The sequence below is a fragment of the Protopterus annectens genome, chromosome 2.part1, assembly GCF_019279795.1.
Source record: "Protopterus annectens isolate FY-2018-M chromosome 2.part1, PAN1.0, whole genome shotgun sequence".
Lineage (NCBI taxonomy): Eukaryota > Metazoa > Chordata > Ceratodontiformes > Protopteridae > Protopterus > Protopterus annectens.
In genome coordinates, this window is record NC_056729.1 from 75,263,086 (window position 1) to 75,285,970 (window position 22,885).

General features: G+C 41.6%; 1 protein-coding gene across 1 annotated transcript in view; it reads right to left on the reverse strand.

Moving 5' to 3' along the window:
• The window catches only part of LOC122794826 (extended synaptotagmin-2-like), a 443,380-nt gene extending 427,556 nt beyond the window's left edge, over positions 1-15,824 (reverse strand). Inside the window, exon 1 of the mRNA XM_044063431.1 lies at positions 15,785-15,824. The gene's annotated coding sequence lies outside the window, so the exon portion shown is untranslated. The remainder of the gene's footprint in view (positions 1-15,784) is intronic.
• Between the last annotated feature and the right edge of the window lie 7,061 nt (positions 15,825-22,885).

Sequence of the window (22,885 nt, forward strand, 5' to 3'; positions counted from 1 at the left end):
GTTTCCCCATTCCATTTCACAGAAAGCAAGTTCTTAAGCAGAAAAATACCTAAAAGCACCGAGCAAATCAGTACACAATAGAAGAAAAGCTCCAAAGATTTAAGCGCTCGCAAATGGTCCGGCTCCAAAGTCCAAAAATTTAAGTCGTTTCCTTCAAAGTTGAGCTAGTCCAAAAACTTGAAAAGCAGTCGTTTCTGCGCTTGCAGCTTAAGCCCTTGAGCTCAATTCTGACAGGCTGACAGAGCTGACATCATTGTGCACGTGATGACATCGGCTCCAAAGCGTGAAAAGAAAAAAAAAAATTTTAAAAATTGGGAATAAAGGGGTGCCACTCGGAAATCATGGCACCCCATTATTTGGGCCCCAAAACTCAGTAAAAAACAAGTAATTCGGTACAGTTGGGAGGTATGGTTGTCTGTGTACATCCAACAAATGTAACTTGCATTCACCTCTGTTTTGGAAGTTAGGAAAGTATTTGCATCTGAAGCCACTTTAGGGAGAAAGGAAGGATTAGTGCGCAGGGAAACCCTGTCTTTATGAAAAATCATATATGGAACTTTGATGGACAATGCTTGAAGTTCAGACACCCTCCTAGCCGAAATGATGGCCACTAAGAAGGCCATCTTCCAGGAAAGAAACTGTAAATCTGCTGATGCCATGGGCTCAAAGGGAGGAGAGACAAGAACCTGAAGAACAAAGGTAAGGTCCCAAGGATGTGTAGGATCTTTCACCGGGGGTCATAATAGAAAGGTACCTTTAAGGAAGGCTTTACAAAGCCTAGAGGAAGCTAGAGAAGCCATATTTTCCCCCACATGAAAATTAGAGATGGCAGCCAATTACAGTAGAAGAGCTAGCACCTTGGTGAAAGATACCTGCTAGAAATTCTAGAACTGCCTGGACTGGAGCCGTAAAAGGATCTAACTCCCACTGATAGGCCCATAAAGAAAAATGTTTCCACTTGCTATGATATATTTTCCTGGTGGAAGATTTGTGAGCTGCCACCAGTATGGTCTTGACCGGAGATGATAAACCAGGAGTCCTAATCATCACTGGAACTGGAGCAGCCAAGCGGTGAGCTTCAGACTGACCAGGTCTGGTTGAGAAATCCCCGAAGGGTGAGAGATGAGATCTGGAACCGAATCCAAGATCCATGGTGGAACTAACAGGTGAGACCAAAGGGAGGGGAATTAGACTTGGCAAGGCCAGAATGGGGCAATGATGATTTCTGAGCTCCCTGACCTATGAGCTTTCTGAAGAAACTTCGGGATGAGAGGTAATAGGGGGTACGCATAAAGAAGACCGGGAAGCCAAGCATGAACTAGTGCATCTCTGGAAGCTTCCTCCTGAGGGGGGTTCAGAGTGAAGAACTCGCTGCATTTCGCGTTGGAAGGAGATGCGAAGAGATTGCAACGAGGCTGACCCCCACTTGAAGAAGATCTGATTTGCTACTGAAGGATTCAGAGACCACTCATAAGACATCAGAATAGTTCTGCTGAACCTGTCCACTAGAATGTTGGACCGTCACGGAATGTGCACTGCTACTAGAAAGCAACCAGTGGAAATTGGCTATTCCCACACTCTCATGGCTTTGCAACAAAGGGGGTAAGATCTGGTTCCACCCTGCTTGTTTATATACCAGACTACAGACATGTTGTCTGACTGGATAGCAAATGTCCCCAGAGGAAGATGGGCATGAAGGGATTGTAATGCTAGAAGAACCCCCTCTCATCTCCAGGACGTTGATATGAAAGTTGCTCTCGAAGGGGGATCTCTTGCCTTGGACTGTTGTCCCCAAGCAATGTGCCCCCTACCCTAGCTGGGAGGCATCTGTGGTCACTGTGGTCGTGGGAAAGGCTGGGAGAAATGGATGACCCTCGAGAAGATCTGGGGAGAGGATCCACCAAAGGAGAGATTCCCTGCACACCTGAGATATATGAATCGGATGGGATAGAGGAATGTCCAGAAAAGACCACTGGACCACTAGAGTCCACTGAAGGACTCGCATATGAAGATGCTCCAGAGGTAAAAGACTGATTCTGGCTGCCATAGAACCTAGAGCCCACAGTACTGTATCTGCAGATGGAAGGGAAGTCTGAAGAATGTAAGATACATGAACTCTTAGATTGTGCACCGACTTAGAGGTAAGATAAACTAACATTTGAACTGTATCCAGCTGGGCTCCGGTGAAGTCTAGACTTTGTACTGGAGTCAGAGACAATTTGCTAAGGTTGATGGTGATGCCCAGACTGTGTGCTAATACAAGAAAGTAGTCCCTGGCTCTGCAAAGTAGATGCTTGGTAAGGGCAGCAAGGAGCCAATCGTCCAGGTAGTGATAGACCTGAATCCCCTGAAGCCTCAGGTGAGCCACTACTACTGCCATTATTTTGGTAAGCACCCTTGGGGCTGTGGTGAGACCAAAGGGTAGGGCTCGGCACTGATAGCAATCGGCCCCCAGCTGGAAACAGACTGGCGGGAGCACCTGTTCATTTTGATGTGACAGTACGCGTCCTTGAGGTCTATCTAGCACATGCAATCCTCTGCCTGCAGATAGGGTAGAATAGACTGTAGGGTGACCATCTGGAATTTTTCCTTGGGTACAAACAGGTTCAAGGTGGAAAGATCCAGAATTGGTCTTAGGTGCCTCGTTTTCTTTGGCACCAAAAAGAACCTGGAATAAAAGCCCAATCCGGATTAGTCTGAGGGGACGCATTGGATAACTCGCTTTCTTACCAGCTGTTGTATTTCTAATGTTACACCCGCACAAAGGGTGGTAGCAGCATTAGAAATTCAGCTGCTAAGAAAGCGAGTCATCCAACCCATCTGGGGGGATGACTTGCTTTCTTAGCAGCTGTTGTATTTCTAATGCTGCTACCCTCTTTTGCGCGGGTGTAACATCTGGGAGGTGCTTTGGTGGGGGAGGTGTATCCATAAACAGGATGATATAGCCTCTGGATATGATTTGTAACACCCAATGGTCTGTTGTTAAGGACTCCCATTCCGTTGGATGTAAGGCAAGATGTCAGCAGACTCCCTCCAGAGATAAGCAGTTGGTAAGCCCCTCGGGGCTGCTGTACGGGTCTGTCCGAGAATGGTTCTTGAGACCCAACATTCCTCACACCACCTCTGTCTCTGGGCCAGCGTCCATCATATCCCCCTCTGCCTCTGGGGGAAGATGAGTCCTGACAGTCCCGGGAGAACTGAGATTTCCCAAACCATATCTTCTTTACCCCTCGCTGGTTCCACAAAAAGGGCCTCTGAGAGGTGGAGAAGCAGATTCCAGCATCCTTCTCACTCTGGACCAGGGTCTCATGAACAGACTTTTCAAACAGGGAAGAACCATCATAGGGGGACATTGGCAAAGGATGCCCTGAAGGGTTCCAAGAACTAGCATAGCCAAAGCCAGAGGTGCCGCCTCACAGCAACGCCAGACTCGGCAGCCCTAGTGGCTCCTTCTGTGGCATGGGAAAGGGGACACATGGACATATTTGCTACAGCACTTAGAGTGGCCATGCATGCAGAGAACACTTTTTTTGCCCTCCAACGACATGGACTCTAGGGGCAATTCAGTGACTTCCTTGACCAGGTCACACTGTAATCAGATGACATGAGTCATATAGTTCAGTGCCCTTATGGAAGAGGTTGCTGAAGTATAAACCCATTTCCTCAAATGACCCATAGTCCTCGACTCCATGTCAGGAGGCTGGGCTGTGGAGTTCTCCTGCACGAGCTACTGGGGACCCCTTACTCCAGCTAGGCTTGTCCAGTAGGGGGCTTAATACTTTATCTGTTTTTCTTGGAATAGTTTCCACGGTGTCCGATTCCTTCCATACATTGGTGGTGACCAGGTCCACAAGTGGCTCCACGGGGGGGAGGGGGGACACCCACGAGGTAGAGGGCCCCATGCCAAATGCCTCCAGGAACACTGACTCATCTGGGGTTGGTTTTTGGGAGGATCACCCACCTCTCTGGCATAGGTGTTCCATGATATCTCCAAAAGAGAAATCCTCAGGGGGTGATCTGGGGGAACCTTCCCTTCCTCCAAGTTAGTGCCATCTATGAGGGACTCTGGACAGGAGTCCAGGTGCTTCTTTTTGCATGTTCGCTTGTGAGGCACCTACTCATTGGGACTCTCGGGGGAGGACTCGCAAACTTCCTGCTGTTCCCGAGTGGGAACTCCCTGAGGAATAGCAAGCACAGGCTGTCCCTGACACGTCAAAAGAGTCAGAGCTGAGCCAAGGGGAAATGGTCAGGGGTCACGACCCACTCAGAGAGGACTCTCTCCATCACTCTGAATGCCGAAGAAGAGCGGACATCCTGGAAAATAAGCAAGGGAGCTGCTCTCCTCGGATCCGGCAGAGGAGTCGAAGTTGAGCCCACAGGAGCTGAGATGCCAAGGGGGAGACTGCGGTCCGACAAACTCGGAGCTGACAGCACACCCTCAGATCCGATGCCAAGACTACGGCTCCAAGAGCTCGGATCCAACACACTCAAAGCAACGGCGTGTGTGAAGGTACAAAGAACCGTTGGTGCCGACCCCCCAGACCTAAAGACTTCTCGAATCGAAAGACTCCAAAACCAAGAGTCAGATCAGAGTCAGATCGGAGAAGGAGGTATGGAGGAGAAAAAGGGTTGTGAGCTCCCCGCTCCAGAGGGAGAGGGGGCTGGCAAGATTCTCAACTGGATCTGGGTGCGGATGAATTTCTGCATCATCCTGTCCATCTCTGCCTCTCTCAAACTACGAGCAGAGCACGACGACACAGCCACCAAGGCCGGTCTGGAGTGCCGGTGAGGAGAGGCTCTGGAATGTGGCCTGGAAACTTCCGGCTCCAGGGAGAATCTGGGTGAGCAGAGTCGCGGGGGGAACCAGGCCTAGAAGAAGCCATAGCCTTGGGTGGAGGACCTGACGGAACCGAGCAGTCAGGGGATCTCTTCCTGGGTCTGTCCTGTTTAGATCTGTCCTTAGCTTTGTCCCCATCCTCAGGCCCCAATGCGTGAGGTTGCATATCAGAGGCATGGAAAGGAGAAGAAGTGGCCACAGCCATGGCCGGGCTAGAGGCAACAGGGATGGCCGTTCCCGAGGAGGGAAAAAAGCCTTTCAAGACCAGTTTAGCTCTTCTATCCTTAAGGGCCCTACTAGGGTTAATGCCCACACAGATGCAGCAGGCCATGAGAAGATGGGCTGCGCCGAAACACACTATGCACAGAGTGTGGCCATCCACTGGGAAAGCTTATGGCCACACTCTGTGCACTTCCAAAAGACAGGCTTCTGGGTATCAGCCATGCCATGGAAGTAAAGGAGACACACACACACACACACACACACACACACACACACACACACACACACACACACACACATACACTCACTAACAAGAAGGGGTAGTGGGGAGGTGAAGAGGGAACTACACTAAAGATTTTTCTTTTTTGAACCGACGACAAGACGCAAGGTAGAGGAGGTAGAAAAAGGAGAGTAGGGGAATCTTAAACTAACACCTAACTGCAAACTAACACTTACCCAAAGATAAGCCTGGAGCACAGAGACCACAATGCGAACTCAAAAGCGGCAAATGAGATCTGAGGGAAGGAAGGAGATACATGGGCATTGTGGGTAATGGGAGGAGCTTCGATCTCAGATCAAATGCTACTGATGCTGCCATCTCGGATCCAATTCAGATTCGAATATCCACAGTTTGAAGACCAAATGAAACTACTTTAGATACTCAACCTCTCCACAGAAAAAATGTTTTCAATTACTTTACACAACTTTTAAATTGACAGGAAAAATGAGCACTCATTTTGAAAACATATTACAATCTTGTCATAACATTAAAATACAAAATTCCTAGTTTTAAAATAACTTTTAAAGGGAGAAACATGATAAAACAGCAACAGAAATATGAAAATGGATGCTCTTTTTTCTCCAAGGGAATTTATCGCCCCAGCAAAGGAACAGCACAAGCTGAATGTCAATCCTCAAAAGTCTCAGAGGAATGCACACTTAGATGGCAGTAAAGATCTCAGCCTTATAGCCCAAACTTGTCTAAGTCAGCTCAGTTTAAGCTGCCTAACAGAATAGGCATGTGGAAGAGACATTGAAGCTTTAGGAACTGACCAGATGTCATATCCTTGGCAGGATATAATCCATATAGCTACAGTGATCAATATGATGAACAGTGCATTTGCAGAGATATAAACTATTATTTTTTTTTCTCATTTCCAACTACTTTTACATAGAGATGAACTGTCTACAGGTGCAAGAAATTAATCTTGATAATTATACAAAATTTAAACGTACAATGTCAAGTTCAGTGAAAAAAAATAAAGCTGGAAATTATGAGAAGTAAATAAGAGATAGCAGTTTCACTAGCAGTTTGAATACTTTAAAGCATTTAAAAGAACAGTGCACAATGTAGTTGTACTTAAAAGACAGACAGTGCTTTTTTCCCCTTGGGGCTAAAAGTAAATGTTTTCTGGAAACAGATAAGCTGTTTTTTTCACATCTGGGAGGGGAATAAAGATAAGAAAAGAACAGTCATCAATTATAGTAAGTAGGAAGACAGGCTGTAATATGCACTTTAGCATGGGTAACCTTAATTCAGGTTAGGTAATGGCTGTGGGTATAACTGTCGATTTGGAGCAAAAGTTCCTATTTGGAGGGTTAAACTCCAAATTCTGAAGGTGCACACAGTTTTGTGTGTATCTTCTAAGTTAACAGGAGATGTGGGTGTTCCAAAAATGTATTTAGTTTTTTGATTGAGTGTTTTCAAAACTTCAAAAGTGTTGAAAAGTGTGACACATGTTTGAATGAAAAGGAGAAGAAATAACCATATAAAAGATCAGCCTGCTAAACATTAGTGAATGCATGCAACACAAACATTGTAAATACACATTAAAAAAAAACGGTCAAGTATGTTGAATGGAAATAATAAATACCCTTTTATCATAATGGCTACTCTACCCATATTATCTTGGAACATAAATGGCCTTTCAGGTACAGACAAAAGGGACTCCAATAGTGATAGAAATAGGAAAAAAACACAATATTGACAGATATATGGTAAGTAAGGTGCTACTGGCAAGGGAGGAGGACTACATTGGCATGCATTTATATACCACCAAAAACTACTATTATGGAGCTTCAGAATATTTTAAGTGGGGACTGAAATTTGATTTGCAATAGTACTCCTACTTCCAGTCATCCCTACTGGCAAGATCTCCTTTTTTTCATTCTTGCAGTGACTAAGTTCTTAAAATATAATATTCTGTATGGTTGACATTATTCTCCTTAAGGATCTGCATCCAAAATCCCACTCTCTCCTTATTTCAATTTAACACCTTTATTAAATTATCACTTAAGACACAGGCAAACATACATAAAAGAAAATAAATATTAACATGTTCTCTGTTGCAACCATTATACATCACATGTATTTTGTATAATTATCGTCAATCCATCATTAAATAAATTGATCAGTTCCCACCTTCCCATAAACCTCACTCCTCCTCAAAAGCCACATTGTTCTCCCAAATAGCATTTTTCTATGTAATTTTCTACTACCTTTTTCTAAAGATCCCACTTCTACTTCTTTTATATGTTACAATAGTCAATACTTAAAATACAGTTGGTTTAAACTTTGATTTTCATTCTCGATTAACTGATTTTTTTTTTGACATATCTTGGATCCTGGCTCCTTAGTTACATCTATTTCCTCACCCAATGTTTCTGACAGAGTCATTACACTCCCAAAGTATATGTTCCATTTACCTCTTTCTTCCTCAGTATACTTCCAACATTTGCCATCTACCTGAGGAAAATTTCCTTTGAGTCTGCGCACAGGGTATAAAACTACTACATTCTCCTTATTTCATGAACTTGTCCCCTGCTTCAACATCATCCCTTTCCACTTCAAACTTCTACTTCCATTGTGCATACAAGCCTTAACTGTAGCTCTAAAATATCCTGCCAAATGAAGTAATCCTAACCCACTTTTGTACAATATTAGAAAGATCAACTTATCCAACTTAACTCTTGCCCTATTCCCCTTCCAGATAAATTCCTTCAATTCTTTATTAATTTTTGTCTACAACTTCTAATCTGTTTGATAAATATATGCCTGACCTATATGTAAAACTAAAGGGACTAAAAACATTTTTACTGCTTGCATCTTACTATCCATATGCAAAAACAAGAGCTTCCTTAGCTGCTATAAGGGAAGCCTTTTGAGTCCCCATAAATATGGGTATGACTGAACCAGTTCATCTGTGGTTACATAACTTATGACTATAACCTTTGTTTTATCTTAATTCATTTTACATCCCGAAAAGTTGTGAAACGGCCTCAAAACGTTCTACAACACTAAGATGCCCTCTGTTCAAAACTTAATAGAAGAACCTTCCCATTTTAATCATTGCCACTGATCCTTCATATATTTTTTTTCACTGTACTTCTCAGCTACCCTGCTCTCATTCCAGACTTTCTTTGTAAAAATGCATATATTATTTCTACAAGTTTAGGCATGTTCAATAATGAGGATCCCTATGTTAAAGTTATGTCAAGGAGTTTTCCTGTCCACGCCAGATCTGAAAAAGGGTCTTTGATTACACTCAACCAGCTTAAACTGGTTAACAAAAGAAATAATAAAATAAACAAGCCTGTGCAACCGGCCATCCTATGCCCTATGACTCCCCCTCCATGTTGAGCAGAGTACCTCACTAGCCCTCTTTAAGAGGAACCTGGACGACTGGATGGGAAACAGAAAATACACCCCTGTGATACCACCTGTGTCCCTTCTGGACAGGGGGAAACAGGTGCTGACTTTGTGGGAACATGGGCCAATAGTCTATTATCGTCCTATGACCTTACCTCTAACATATTCAACACCTCGCTCGCCTGTACTGCTTCCTTCATTTATACTGACAGCTGCTGTAGTACTTTTGTGTCATACATATGGTACATGTGTCTCTCTGGTACACAGCACACTCTGTCATCATGCTGGTAACAGTGCCAGCCTCTCTGGTTCTACATCTGCTTGCTCATCCTACAGGACTGTATACTGATAGGCATAATAATGTGCCAAGACTGTTTCACTGGGGATTATGCAAACCTTATAATACTAAAGTAACTGAAAAACATTGGAAACATAAGTCACAAAGCAATGCAGAAAATTAGGACGTTTATATCACATAGGATCATCCATTAACAACAGTTCAAAAAATAGATGCGAGAAAACCAGCTACAGTAGTCCATGAAAAAAAGCCAAAGTAGCATCAATCATTGACTACAGCATCTTACGTAGAGACAGACACAAAGTCATAAAATACCAGGACTTGCAGGCAGAAACAAGGGCGATGTGGAAGAAAGATACCCAGACAGTTCCAACAGCAGTAGGAGCAAGGGGTCTCATAAAAGATCATTTACATTCGTACTTAGATGTTACCAATACTAGTAACTTCATACAGATTGCAGGAGTCATTACTGGGCACACTGCAGGTGCTATGTAGAAGAACACCTCTCGCTAACATCAAGGATTGAAACAATACTAATTACATGAACTTCAATTATACTTTGACTTAGGAATGGGATCCATTCACTGATTCTGGGGTCACCCACACATCTGTTTCTCAGGTAAGATGGATGCCAACCATGGCATGGCAAACTACTGTAAGTTGTACTGTATCAAGTGCTTCTCCTGCACTAGCCAGCTCCACTTGACATATAGGGAATAAAGCCCAGAGTACAAACCAGGTAACCTTCATTTTTTTTTTTTTTTAGTGGCTTGGGCACCTGCTGAATCTGAGTTTTATCTCATCTAGTACAGTAAATAAATTTTTACGGCAAATCTGCTCATCACTGTTTGAGACATCAATGACTCCCAACTAGTTTGACCTTCACGTGGTTTAAGTGATAAAGTCAAGACATAAACCTTACCAGTGTTTTCACAGTCTGTAATGATGCAACACTGCAGGAAAAAACAAACCAGTAGTGGACTGAAAGCTAAAAAAGACGCTAAGACATATACTTTAACAGCATTCCTGAACTTCAAACTGTACAACCTTTGTGGAAGGGGGTATTACAATGACAGCATGCATACACAGACGTACCCCATCTCCACCATCTCTGAAAGCCACATTTTGGTTCTGGATGGCTGTATCAACTGCAGCAACAGCAATTTAAACAACATGGCAAAGCTCTTCTCAGCAGATTTTGCCCACACAGAGTAAAGCCACACAGTCAGGGAGAGCAAAAAACTTCTCAATAACTAGGTGAATGCACAGTAATAGTATATAACCAAACATACATGGAATGCCTGCTTAAAAAGTAAAGGACTCCTCCATCTCCAAACCACAGAGAAACTGAATCCAGCAAGCTTTGTATGAAAATAAGTGCCAGCCAAATGGCCAGTAACAGTTTCAAGCAAAGTGTCACCCAGACAAAATTAACAGGAATTCCACTACTACCCTAAATAGAATGGCTTGCGTTACTTCATAACAAAAACAGATCAACTAACAATGACCTAGTACCACTGCACCGTACACTATTTTATTAGTCATATTCATCACAGGTTTTGTGTTTGGAAATATTTAGATTTGCCACCTTTTCAAATGAACAAAGCAGGACTTGTTTACTGAAATGAGAGATGTTGCAGGACAAACAACATCAACAAGCAGTGCAAAGCACAATATATCACTTTTTGATCAGAATAAAAGCTTACTGTTTTGGAATATGACTGGTGTACACTGTTTCATGCAGTGGAAAATTAGAAAATATTTTTGTCCTAAAAATAACAAGATATCTGTCTTTATTTTTTTTTTCCACAAGACACAACTGTTCATATCGGGACTGTTTGCATAAAAACAGACAGGAAATCTTGCAATTTCTCATATATCAAATGTCAGAGATGCATGTAAATTTGACTAACATATAGATCTGAGTAATGCAGTTAAACAGCACTAATTTGTTAACATTTTAGAATGCCACTCAACGAATAAGCTGGGAACATTCTCACCCTGAGAACAAATGGGTCATCAGATGGAAGGGAGCTAATGATCAACAAGTAGTTGGGAACAAGTAAACAAGCAAATAAATAAATGCCTAGAATTCCACATTAATTCTGTAAACTTTATAGAAAAAATTACATACATAACTTTTAATTACAGTTCATAAAAATGAAATACACCAACACATTTTAAACTCAAACAAGGACTCTTGAGGAACAGCACAAGTGCAAACCTTCTGCACAAAATATGGTCCTAAAAGCACCCACTACATAACACACGTATTACTGTCTCACCCAATAAGCCCTTAAGGCAGAATATATCTAAACCAAATGTCTTGATCATAGGTGACTCCAAAGTGAGACACAAAGATGCCCCCCTCACTAGGATGGACAAGGAGAAAGTCATGGTCAGCTAACTGTCTGGTGCCAGGATCCACCAAATCACATATACAGTCAACTCTCTCAACAAGTACTCTTATGACTCCATCATAATCCATGTTGGAGTGAATGAATGACTTGAGGCGTACCTCACTGGAATACACGAAGAGAGACATGATGGAGCTTTCAGATTAGGTGTACCAGGCAGGTATGTCCCTTGTTCTAAGCAGCATTCTTCCATCACCCAGGATGATGTCACAATACAAACAAAAAAATGACTGATAATTGGCTTAGCTTCTGGTGTCAATCCAGGGGGATCCAGTATGTGACAGCCTGAGATGATATGGTCGACAGACCATGCAGCTTTGCCATTTATGGTCTTTACTTGTCACCTCTAGGCTTTAGGATACTGGCAAAGGCCTCCCCCATAGTGCCTTTTTAGGCAATGTCACAGAACAAAATTCCTGACGTAAAAATATCCTCCAAATGCAAACTCAGGGTTATGCTGCTTAATGCTAGGAGTCTAAATCAGAAACTGCACTCACTTGAAACACTTCTCACCCTGGAAGATGGTGATGTCTGCACAGTCACAGAGACATGGTTCAAGGCCACAAAGAGTACCCTGGCCATGCAAAGCTATAATGCCTTCCACACATTCGGACCACACAACAAACGTGAAAAAAAAACAAAAACAAAAAAACAAGGGAGGAGGAGTATTCATCTTCATTAAAGGCAAACACATTTCTAGACTCGTTAAACAGTACGACTCCCTAGAGTTACTCCAAATCCAACTAACTGTAGAAAAGACCCCCCCCTCCACATCATTGCTAGCTATAGGTCCACCACCACGAACCACAAAAACAACACAGCCTTCCTGGACCTACTTGAGTCACTCTCTGTACAGCCAAATACCCTGGTCATGGGTGGTTAACTATCCTTCCATTGACTGGGTAACCTATACGAGCACAAATGCGCTCACCCAAGGGTTCCTGGACTTTGTTAACACAAATGCTCTGGAGCAGATAGTCAGCACACCCACAAGGGGCTCTAACATCCCTGACATAGTGCTCACCAACATGGGGAATCACTGCATCACCCTATGTGTGTGGGGCCCTCCCTGGTAAAGTCCAATCATGTATCAGTCTTATTCGAAGTAACGATCGTATCTGACTCACGCTCAGGAGCAAAAAGGTTAAAAAATTTTTTCCAAAGCAAATTAGAGTCTACTGAGTGATGGCATCAATAGTTTCAGATCCCCTGCCAACAATGACCCCTAGACTGAGGTGTACACAAATGTCCATTATAAACACCTCTATAAATATATAGACTCAGGCATACTTGAATGGATCAAATCAAGATCCTTACAAAAAAATAAGTTTCCCTGGTGGACATCCAGCATAAATAAGTTATACAATACGAGAAAGAAACTGCTGTCAAAAAACAAGAGGGAACGGTCCCAGCAAAGGAAAAACTCCCTCCAAAGCATAAACAAGCAGATTAGACATCTTCTAAAGTCCTCTAAAGATAATTACAAAACTAAATTAGCATCCCTAGCTAAGGAAAATCACAAAGCATTCTTTAGTTACATCTGAAATCTAAAAGGGAAGGCCAAGCTTTGTGCCAAAATAGCTGTGAACGATAACACTTATACTGAACCTGAGAACATAATCAGCCAGCTAGCGGACAGGTTTGGTGAAAATTTCACCACCCCCTCATCTCCACCAATCATACCCCATAACATGCCCATCACCAGTCCTCTGCTTAAGATCTCCAGAGAGCAGGTTATAGCTACACTGTCCTAGGCCAAAAACATAGCCTCTGTGGGAATGGATAACATCACAGGTTGCTTATTAAATGGTCTAATTCAGGAGTTAGCAGAACCACTGAGCATGCTCTTCAATTTCAGTCTAAGCACTGGCTTTCTCCCATCTGAGTGGAAACCAGCAACCATAATCCACTTGCACAAAGGGGGTCCCTCAACTGATCCCGGGAGCTATAGACCCATACAGTCTAACCAGCCTTATCTGCAAGGCCATGGAGAGAATCATCATGGACCTTATCAACAAGAATATAAGTGACTTTCAAACTCTTGACCCGACCCAGTTTGGCTCATTAAGGACAGATCTTGCCTGCTACTAAACCTGGTGGACTTTTTTGAGAATGTCACCAAGGCCCTGGATGAAGGCAAAACAGTTCACACTGCCTATCTGGACCTAACCAAAGCCTCTGACACAATCTCTCACTCAAGCATCACTGAGAAATCCACCCCAGCTGAGGATTAACCCTTATGTCACTAGATTAGTTGCCAACTGGCTCATAAACAGAACACATACAGTCAAAATTGGGGATGCCAATTCTACTAGCAGACCTGTTACCAGTGGTGTTCCACAGGGATCTGTGCTAGGCCCCCCTACTGTTTGGTATCTATTTTTCAGAAGTCCAGGTGAAAATAGATGGCCTATGGCTTACTAAAGTTGTGCAATCATCGAATCCCCCACATGATTGGTGCCAAAGCCATGGACTTGAACTAAATGCAAAAAACTGCATTATCATCCCCTTCCGCAAATGAGATATTCCTGCTAATTACAGCATTAATAATACTCCCCTAAGTTCAAACTCAGTGGTGAGAGATTTAGGAACACAAGTTGGCAGCAGCCTTAATTTTGATCATCAGGTGTCCACAGCAGTAAGGAAGGCCTTCTACGTTGCACACCTCATAAGCAAGGTACAGCATCTAAAGCTAAGTAGGTTATAACTCCCCTGAACTTGGCTCTCATCAGACCAACACTAGAGTACAATACTCCCTTCTGAATGTACCTCACGAGACATCTGCAGCAACTGGAGAGACCTCAGAGACATCTGCAAATCCAAAAGGACAAAACTCACTTGCTCAAGGGATCTTAACCTAGCCTGTGATATTAACAGGACACACTGGCGAGAGAGATATGTCTCCCAGAGGTTTGCACTCCTCTGGAAGAAACTCCCAATTCATGTAATACAGAACTCCTCAATGACCTTATTTAAGTGTAACCTGGACAACTGGATGGGAAACCTTAAATTTATACTGGGGGTTTCACCTATGTCCCTCTTAGACAGGGGCAGCTGGTGATGATCTTAGATCCGCATGCAAACACAGACCATCTATCTTGATCCGTAAGGGAACAAGAGTATAACATGACTAACCTTGTAGAGGCCTTAGGATCAATAGCTTAGTAACCTCATATAACCCTATGACATGCAACATAAAATGCGTAAAAATACAAAAATTTAAAATGAATAAATATAAACACATACACCCTCACACTTATATAGGTTACTGTATACTGACGAAGCAACACAGTAGAGCGTGGATAATTTCTGGTTTGGTCACTTGGTCTCGGCCCTCAAGACAAAAACAATGTCACCATCACCACAAGCACCACTGTGAGCAAGTAAGGTTTACTCGCACTTTATCACAGACTGCCACTATATAACTGTTGGGGGGTCAGGTGGTAAAGCCCAAAACACAAACATGGAATGAGACAAGGCAGACAGAACATGTGAATTTAGCTAGTTTTTGTGTCGATCATCACTATTAGAATGGACCTAGGCTAGAGATGGAAAAAAAATAGTTCCACTAACAGTATTAAGTAGTAAGATGAGACAGCTGTGGATTCTATTCCCACCCAAGGTGCTTGAATTAATTTTCCAATACTGACACTCCAGTGCAGCATGATTGGGGGGAGAGCATTCCTGAGTGTGCTGTTCACTGGAAAGGATGGTAAACTGATCTCTTGTAATCCTGAGTTGGTGGTAGCTCATGTGGATGCAAATGTTCCAAGGCACATATCGAAAACAGTGGGAGAGACTTCTTATACACACATAGTATTACACTAATATCATAATATCAATTGTATTACATGCAGTAAAACAAACATATCCATTATCCTTCCCCACCCTTTTGTCTATAACCAACTCATCATTTATGCATCATCCCATCACTATCCCACAATTTATTAAATAATCCTTCACATCTGATGGACCATAAAATCTAAAAAAACACTCAATCTTATTCATCTTATCCCTCTGTTGTGACATACTCTCAGGATACAAAGCATGAAACTGCATTACAATTTTCAAGTTTTGAAAACAACTGTTATCTAAATGTTGCACATTTTCTCCTGAAATCTCTTGAATTCTGTCAAATTCTAACAAAGCACATTCAATTGTTTCTTCTATAGGACATAAGTTGCATATTGGACCTTTTCCAGGTAATTTCCCTTACATCAGTCTCCATAAAAAGTCATTAATTCTTTGAACCAAGGAAAATGGTAATTCCAAAAAATAAAATAAAATAAATAAAAAAATAAGAAAAATCAAGATTGCTCATCTCCCATGTCCCTTAATAATTATTTAAATCATCATCCTACCTTGTTCAGCCATTCTGCCCTTTCAATATCAGGAAAATAAACCTAAAACAGTAACAGAACAAATCCATTAGTTTACAGTGCATGGGCATTTTGTACAGGAACAGATTTCTCATTTGACAATCAATAATTTAATCTCAAGTCAAAAGTTCAACACCCATAGATTGCAAATGCATACTACTCCATTATATGCAGTACTTGGATCTTCAAATAAATACAGTTTCTTAAAAAAAAAAACAGTTATAAATACTCCAAAGGAAATCTGTATTCAGTGCTGTCATTACATTCAAAATCAGACTGCCACATTTTCTTGTTATAGAGATTAAAAAAGGAAACACCCTGATTTTTTGCTTTTCAGTCATTTTTATGCCCAGGAAAGAAATAGTTCCCAACTTAGTTTTGCGAATTTCAGCCATGAACAAATGTAAGGGGTGGCAGAAAGACACGTACAGGACTAACTAGTTGGTATAACAGGAATACTAAGTTCCTGCGCTGCTCATGGGGAAGATGGAATGCTGCATAAGACAAGGATGTAAAAATTCAAACAAGAAGACAGCCCAGTTCAGTGGCACAGAAAACTAAAACCTTGAGTAAGATCCAGGCAAGTAGAGTCCATGCAGCACTCGGGTGATGTAACAAGTAGGCAAGAGTGGGATAGGAGTTAGTGGGTCATGCTGACTCAGTCTGAAGGATGTTAAGAGGTGATTCCATTCATATGACCATCAACACGTAAACAGGGCCTTATACCTCAGTGAAACAAAACAAAGGTTGTGAGCTTGGCACTGTCAGCAGCTGATGGTAGATGCTGGTGCTCAGATCAACCACCTATCCTCACTGTCTACAGTTAGATGAAAAATCTGCAGGAGGAAAGGATGATGTGCAGTTTCACAGCCTTGTGACAATTAGAGCTCAGTCCTTGAGACACAGACAGCTCTGGCCTGTGTGTGTGTGTGTGTGTGTGTGTGTGTGGGGGGGGGGTGAAGCCACACCTTCAGGTCACTAGGACAAGTGTATTTCCTGCTCCCTTGATGACAAATAGATGGCTGCTGCAGACAAAAGCATGAAGTCTTCCATAGTTGCCTGGATGCTGGCTATGTACAGATGGTGCTCCCCCTAAATGGCAGCAATGTACTGGGAGACTGGGGATGCATGACATACAGTAGGGCATCTGATGGTCAATAGGCACAAAAGGGAGGTGGAGACACGGGGAAAAAATTTCAAAGAAGCATAGAAAGAATATTCACAGCACATACTGTAATGAGAACACTGATACTGTGGGAACACAGACAGCTAAGAGGTGAAGAGGCTATAGTGAGGGTCTCCACAAGTTCTGCTTTGAAGAGATGATCTCGGAATGTCCTAAAATGAAAACCAGGTATCCAGAAAAAATAGTGTCCTACTAACCTATCTGTATCTTGACTACTGAAGATCTAAACAAAGAAAGACAAAAATTTAATTTAATTTGATTGTACTACAGACATAAATGTCAAATGCATTAAAACGACTTTTGAACATATACAAAACTATTATTTGATGTAAACCAGCCATGACATGTACATGAGCAGAGTTAATGTTAATTCACAACTATCATAGTAATAATACATGCTATCTCAAAGAATACATACTTATATATGACATGACAATGATAGGTATTGTCAGCTATGCCAGGAGAAGTAGGGCAGTGGATGTGTTATCATATGTCAGCACAGCTAGCTGGAATTTGAACTGAATATCAAACTGATTTGTACAGATGCTTACTCTGAAAATGTATTTGTAAACCTGCTAGTGTTAAAAATGTACCACAAGTGTGCCATGCTGGACAGAAAAAGAAATATACATGTATTACTGTAACTGTTGAAATGCATATACTGTAACAAAGTGTACTGGAAGAGAAAGAGTTAATCTCAGTCCAACAGCAGCCAACTTCGAAAAATGTTCTGAAATTAAATTACTGAGCTTAGGCCATAAAGATTGCATCTTATAGTTCTCAGTGCAGCCAGAGACAAAAAGTCTGTCGTAAAGACCTTTCGCAATTATCCCTGGGGTGAATTAATTGCTACTCTGGAACGGTGGAGTGTATTAATGACACATATGTGCTAAATCCTGACAGCTTCTAGCCAAGGGGGTAGCACGGGAACCAAAAATCAGGTGGCCAGATGTATGTGATGATATTCTGTAATCCATCACTAAAAAGACATTTTAGTACTAGGTGAGACTGAAGTCTCATTGCACTGTTTTTGGAACCTGACAAAGAAGGATCCCTCACCTACTTCATCTTGCCTTGCTCTACTAAGTAACCAGGGAACAGTTAATTCTACAGGTCAGTCAGGAAAATAAAGTCTGATTAGTTAAGTTCTGTTTTTCATTATCTGTGTGAATCTATTCATCTGTGTTATTTTAATATTTCCTGTGTTTGAAACTCTTGCGTTTACTGTAAATAGATATTTAGTATTTTCATGTTCTTTTATTATTTATTATTAAACAGATTTAAACTTTTCATTGTGGCTGGTCCTTTAGAGAATATTTTAAATTTTGAAAGGACTTGTATCTATTTTCTATTTGGTGAGACTGTGGCTATTCCTGAAAGCCTTACTGCATTGGCCAGACACCATAATTTGTATTAATATTAATTTCACTCAGTATAATTGGGTACTCTTGCAAAAGCCTTACAGTAGATGGCTTTGGAGTGTCTGGTCTTGGTGTAACTACCTTATAGTCTGGACAGAAGGGGGCATAGCTAGTAAATCAGTGCCAGGCTTTCCCGTGTGTGTGTGTGTGTGTGTGTGTGTGTAAATCAAATCTCAAACAATGTGTTATTCGGCTGCTTAGAGCACAGACAAGAAGAACGGGTTTCACAGAGAAGGGGTGCTGGAGGACTTAACTTGGACACTTGGCTGAGGACTCAACCTTACAGCTGTGCCAGTGGGGAGTCTTATTGGGGATTTGGAGAGAGACAGAGGACCCACTCCTCCTGACTAACAGTGCTCCCTGTGTGCATCCATTTTTGTTCCAAGTGAACGTCCCTCTCCAGTGCCAGCAGTTAGGATTCAGGCTCCTTGACTGATTACTGGCCCATGGTGGGAACGTCACACATGACCTAAAGGTCTCTACCATAATAAATGTATAACTTTAAATGGTAACAGCTCCCTAAAGTGTGTCGACATGTAATAGGGTACATACACCCTTTAGAGCAATACTAATAAACACATACTGGATATGCTAACATCTAGTTAGTTTACACTGCCACACTGTAGGATAACTATCCACTCTTCTACAGTGACAACCGCTCACAGATTCACTGCTTTCACCTAGTAGGACAAGACTTGCAATTCTAAGCCAGAGTAAATGTGTTTTGACATATGAAGGTGCTCTAACATTGTGCACTGTAGGTGGAAACCTACTTTTTAAACATGGTATGAGAAAGGCTTTCACTAATGTGTATTTATGTTGGAAAGTCAATGAAGAGTTTTAGGCTACAAGCATCTCCTAGGTGTTTGCGGACAGCAGGGGTGCCAAATTCTGGACTTTAGTCCAGATGACTGATCTGCTTAAATGACAGTACTAATATATGACATAAGCACTACACTAAAGCTATCATTTACAACTGCTCAGCTCAGCAGTATATGCAAAAGTATGTCTTTACTGCTTTATGTCACATCAGTAACTACTTAGTGTCAAGAATATTCAACTATTCTGCAGGTACAGCACTGCTGTACTCATACTTAAGACAAGTAAAAAATGTTGTGCAATGGTACACACGATTATATACAAAAATTGTACTATTTTAACATCAAGTAAAGTAGTCTACCAACAAATAATCTTAGAAACCACACTGTGTAATCAGCTAAAAAAAAATTCACTGCACATATCATGTGAACAGTTTTAACTCAAAGCACACCACCTACTATTAAAGGAAAGGAAACCAGATAAAACCCACCTGAATCGGCGCAGACTGTTCATTCTTGTAAACAGTACTGTATAAAACCAGAGTAGGAAGTAACGTTGGCTAATGGTTAACAACCACACCTCTGTCTTTTTGTGCTCCCAGTAGAGGAAAACAATCTTAACTTGTACTTGACTTAACACTTTGTAATTTTTAGCACAAGTTATTTACTGCCACTTTTAAGACTATTAATATCCAATTTTCTACACTTAATGCACCTCACAGCACAGCCATTTTCATTCAGCAGAACAGGACTTAATTCTAAAAGAGTCCAAGTGTGCTTTGACACTGACTGAATTCACAGATCTGGAAACTGAAGGGGCAGTAACAATAGTTATGTTCAGCTGCTGGGGAGTGGAGGGTTGAAATGTGTACTAGATGTGGAATCCCACAGTTTATATAAAGTACAGCAAAAATTTCCAGCAGGTAAAGTGAAAATACAATAACTGGGTGCAAGGGCCAAAGTAGTTGCCTTTCCTATATCCATCCTTATAAACAGAACCATTAATGAGGGAACCATCTCAGACATCTGGAAAATCTCCCACATTATCCCACTACATAAAGGTGGTAAATCTAATGATTAACTACAGGCCTATAGCTCTAGTATCACCCTTAGCAAAAGTCATGGAAAAATGCATCCACCATCAGCTATTAGACCACTTAACTAAACACAACATACTGGCTAACTGCCAGCATGGCTTTAGGCCATTTCATAGTACCACTACCACTCTCCTATCTTTCACAGAGTCCATTAATAGAAACCGTAATAACAACATCCTCACTTCTGCACTCTTCATCGATCTTTCAAAAGCTTTTGACATGGTAAACCACCCCATGCTTATAAATACACTTGAATCTCTTTCTCTAGACACCCAAGCTTGTTCTATGGTTTAAGTCCTACCTCAACAACAGGCAACAGGCAGTTCTCTGGGAGAACAAACTATCATCCCACCTGCCAGTCACCCTTGGAGTCCCTCAGGGCTCCATTTTAGGACCTCTTCTTTTTTCATTATTCATCAATGACTTTCATGTAGCAATTCCTCAAGCAACCTGCATACAATATGCCGATGATTCTACGCTCATATGTTCTGCCAACTCTGCTTCAGAACTACATTCACTGACTCAGAAGGTATTCAACTCAGTCGAGGCTTGGTTCTTGAAATGCTGCCTCCTTTTGAATGCCAAAAAAACTAAGCTCTTACTCTTTACACCTACCAGTAGGTCCTCCCCTATAGATTTCTCAGTCAAATCCAACAACGGCACCCTTATATCCCCGACTCTACCACCAAACTGTTAGGAGTCACAATCGACAATAACCCCAACTTCGATAGCCATATAAATAACACCTTACAAACAGTAAACAGAAAAATGGGCTCCTTATATAAAGTCAAACCCTTCTAAACTCCAACAGCTAGAACCACTATTGCCCACTCTCATTTAATCTCAACTCTTCTTTACGCCTCACCTATATATACTAACCTAAAAAAATTATCTTCTCAAACTAGCCAACTCTTACAACAACAGTGCCAGATTTGCCACTTCGAACTCAACACTGTCAGAATCTAAAGCAGCTAGATTGGCTTGAACTACAAAACATTCTGATCTTTTCCCAACTTACCATTGCCCATAAGATCTTTTACCAACCAAAAAATACTCCTATACTCTCTAACCTTATTACCCCCTATAATAATCTCAACTCCCTACGCTCTTCTAGCAATTCTAGCAAACTGCTTGCTAGCATAAGCAAGTCCAATAACTTGGCAGGTAACTCCCTTTTCTCCAACACTGCTGGAAAAAACTGGAACCTTCTACCAATTGATCTAAATCTACTACCTTCACTGTCACTCTTTAAGCAAAAGCTCAAAGACACCTTAAAACACACTGGTTATGCCCTTGTAGTAACCCTGACTAATTTTCAGCCTTCCCTACTTCTATCTCCACACTGCCTCTGGTTACCAAATTTTATACTGCTTACCCCTCTGTAAGCAGAAACTGTCACTACTAAGATTAATATAACCTCCAGTATTTATTTAATCTATCAAGGAACTTTAAATTACCTCAAATATCATGTTGTAAAATTACTTATATTATCCTTTATATCAATCCTTCTTAGTGTAAGTTCTTCCCATTAAGATTCCTTTTTTTGTATTTTAATTTCCTTTCTACTTTCTTTGTTATGTAACTGTATATGATATTTTTTGTCCTACTTTTGGAGCTTTTCTCCCTGGCCTCTACTGAAAATGGAAACATATCCAGTTAGACTAGCCTGGTTAACAAATGTAAAATAAAATAAATAAATAAATAAAGGGCTATTACAGCTTACATTGGAAACAAAGTAGCAGCATTCAAAGGTGCCAGAGCTTAAATTAAAGATAAGAAGACAGTATAATCAACTTAAACTCCAATTACAAATACAGCGAGGAAATATGGATGTTGTAACCCTTCCCTAATAGAGATGGTGTACAACCACAGTCTGAAATGTAGATTCATAATTTGGGACTTGCTGCTTCCACAGGCAATGTTCCCCTAAACCATGCCGGCTCCATTACTGTGGAAGTACAAAGCTCTGGCTACTACCCAGGTAATCTGAGTGTGACCAACAGTTCAAGCACTGGGAGGGAGGGTGGAACAAACAACAACTAGCATGGTTTACCAAGCCATACAAGAAACGACGTATACCCCGACCTAGGGAAGAGGTTAAGGATACAGATATGCTTCTACAACAGGAAGGGCGACTAATTGACAACTTCTCCACACAGCTCTGAAGAGAAATTTTCCTAATGATTTTGGAGAGCCAGTGAAGAGTTTTAGGATACAAGCATGTCTTGTTCTTTTGCAAAAGGTAACTGTGGCAGATTCTTGGCTTTAGTTTGCCTGACGTTTAGCATGCTAATGTATCTGGAATCTGATGAGCCTGTGAATCACTATCACGCACACACAAAAGATCCCAAAGCTCTTCCTCACAGTACACCACCTTCATTTCCCTGGTGCCATATGTCACAATGTATTACTATTTTCTTTTTATTTTCCATTTTAACTATGTCAGCCTACAAACCCCCCCTTCAAGAAAGATGCACAGGGACTGCAGGAAATTTTACCATAACATTTTGGAAATTCTCCCTCTCTTACAGTGGGCACACACTTCTGCAAAACAACAGTTC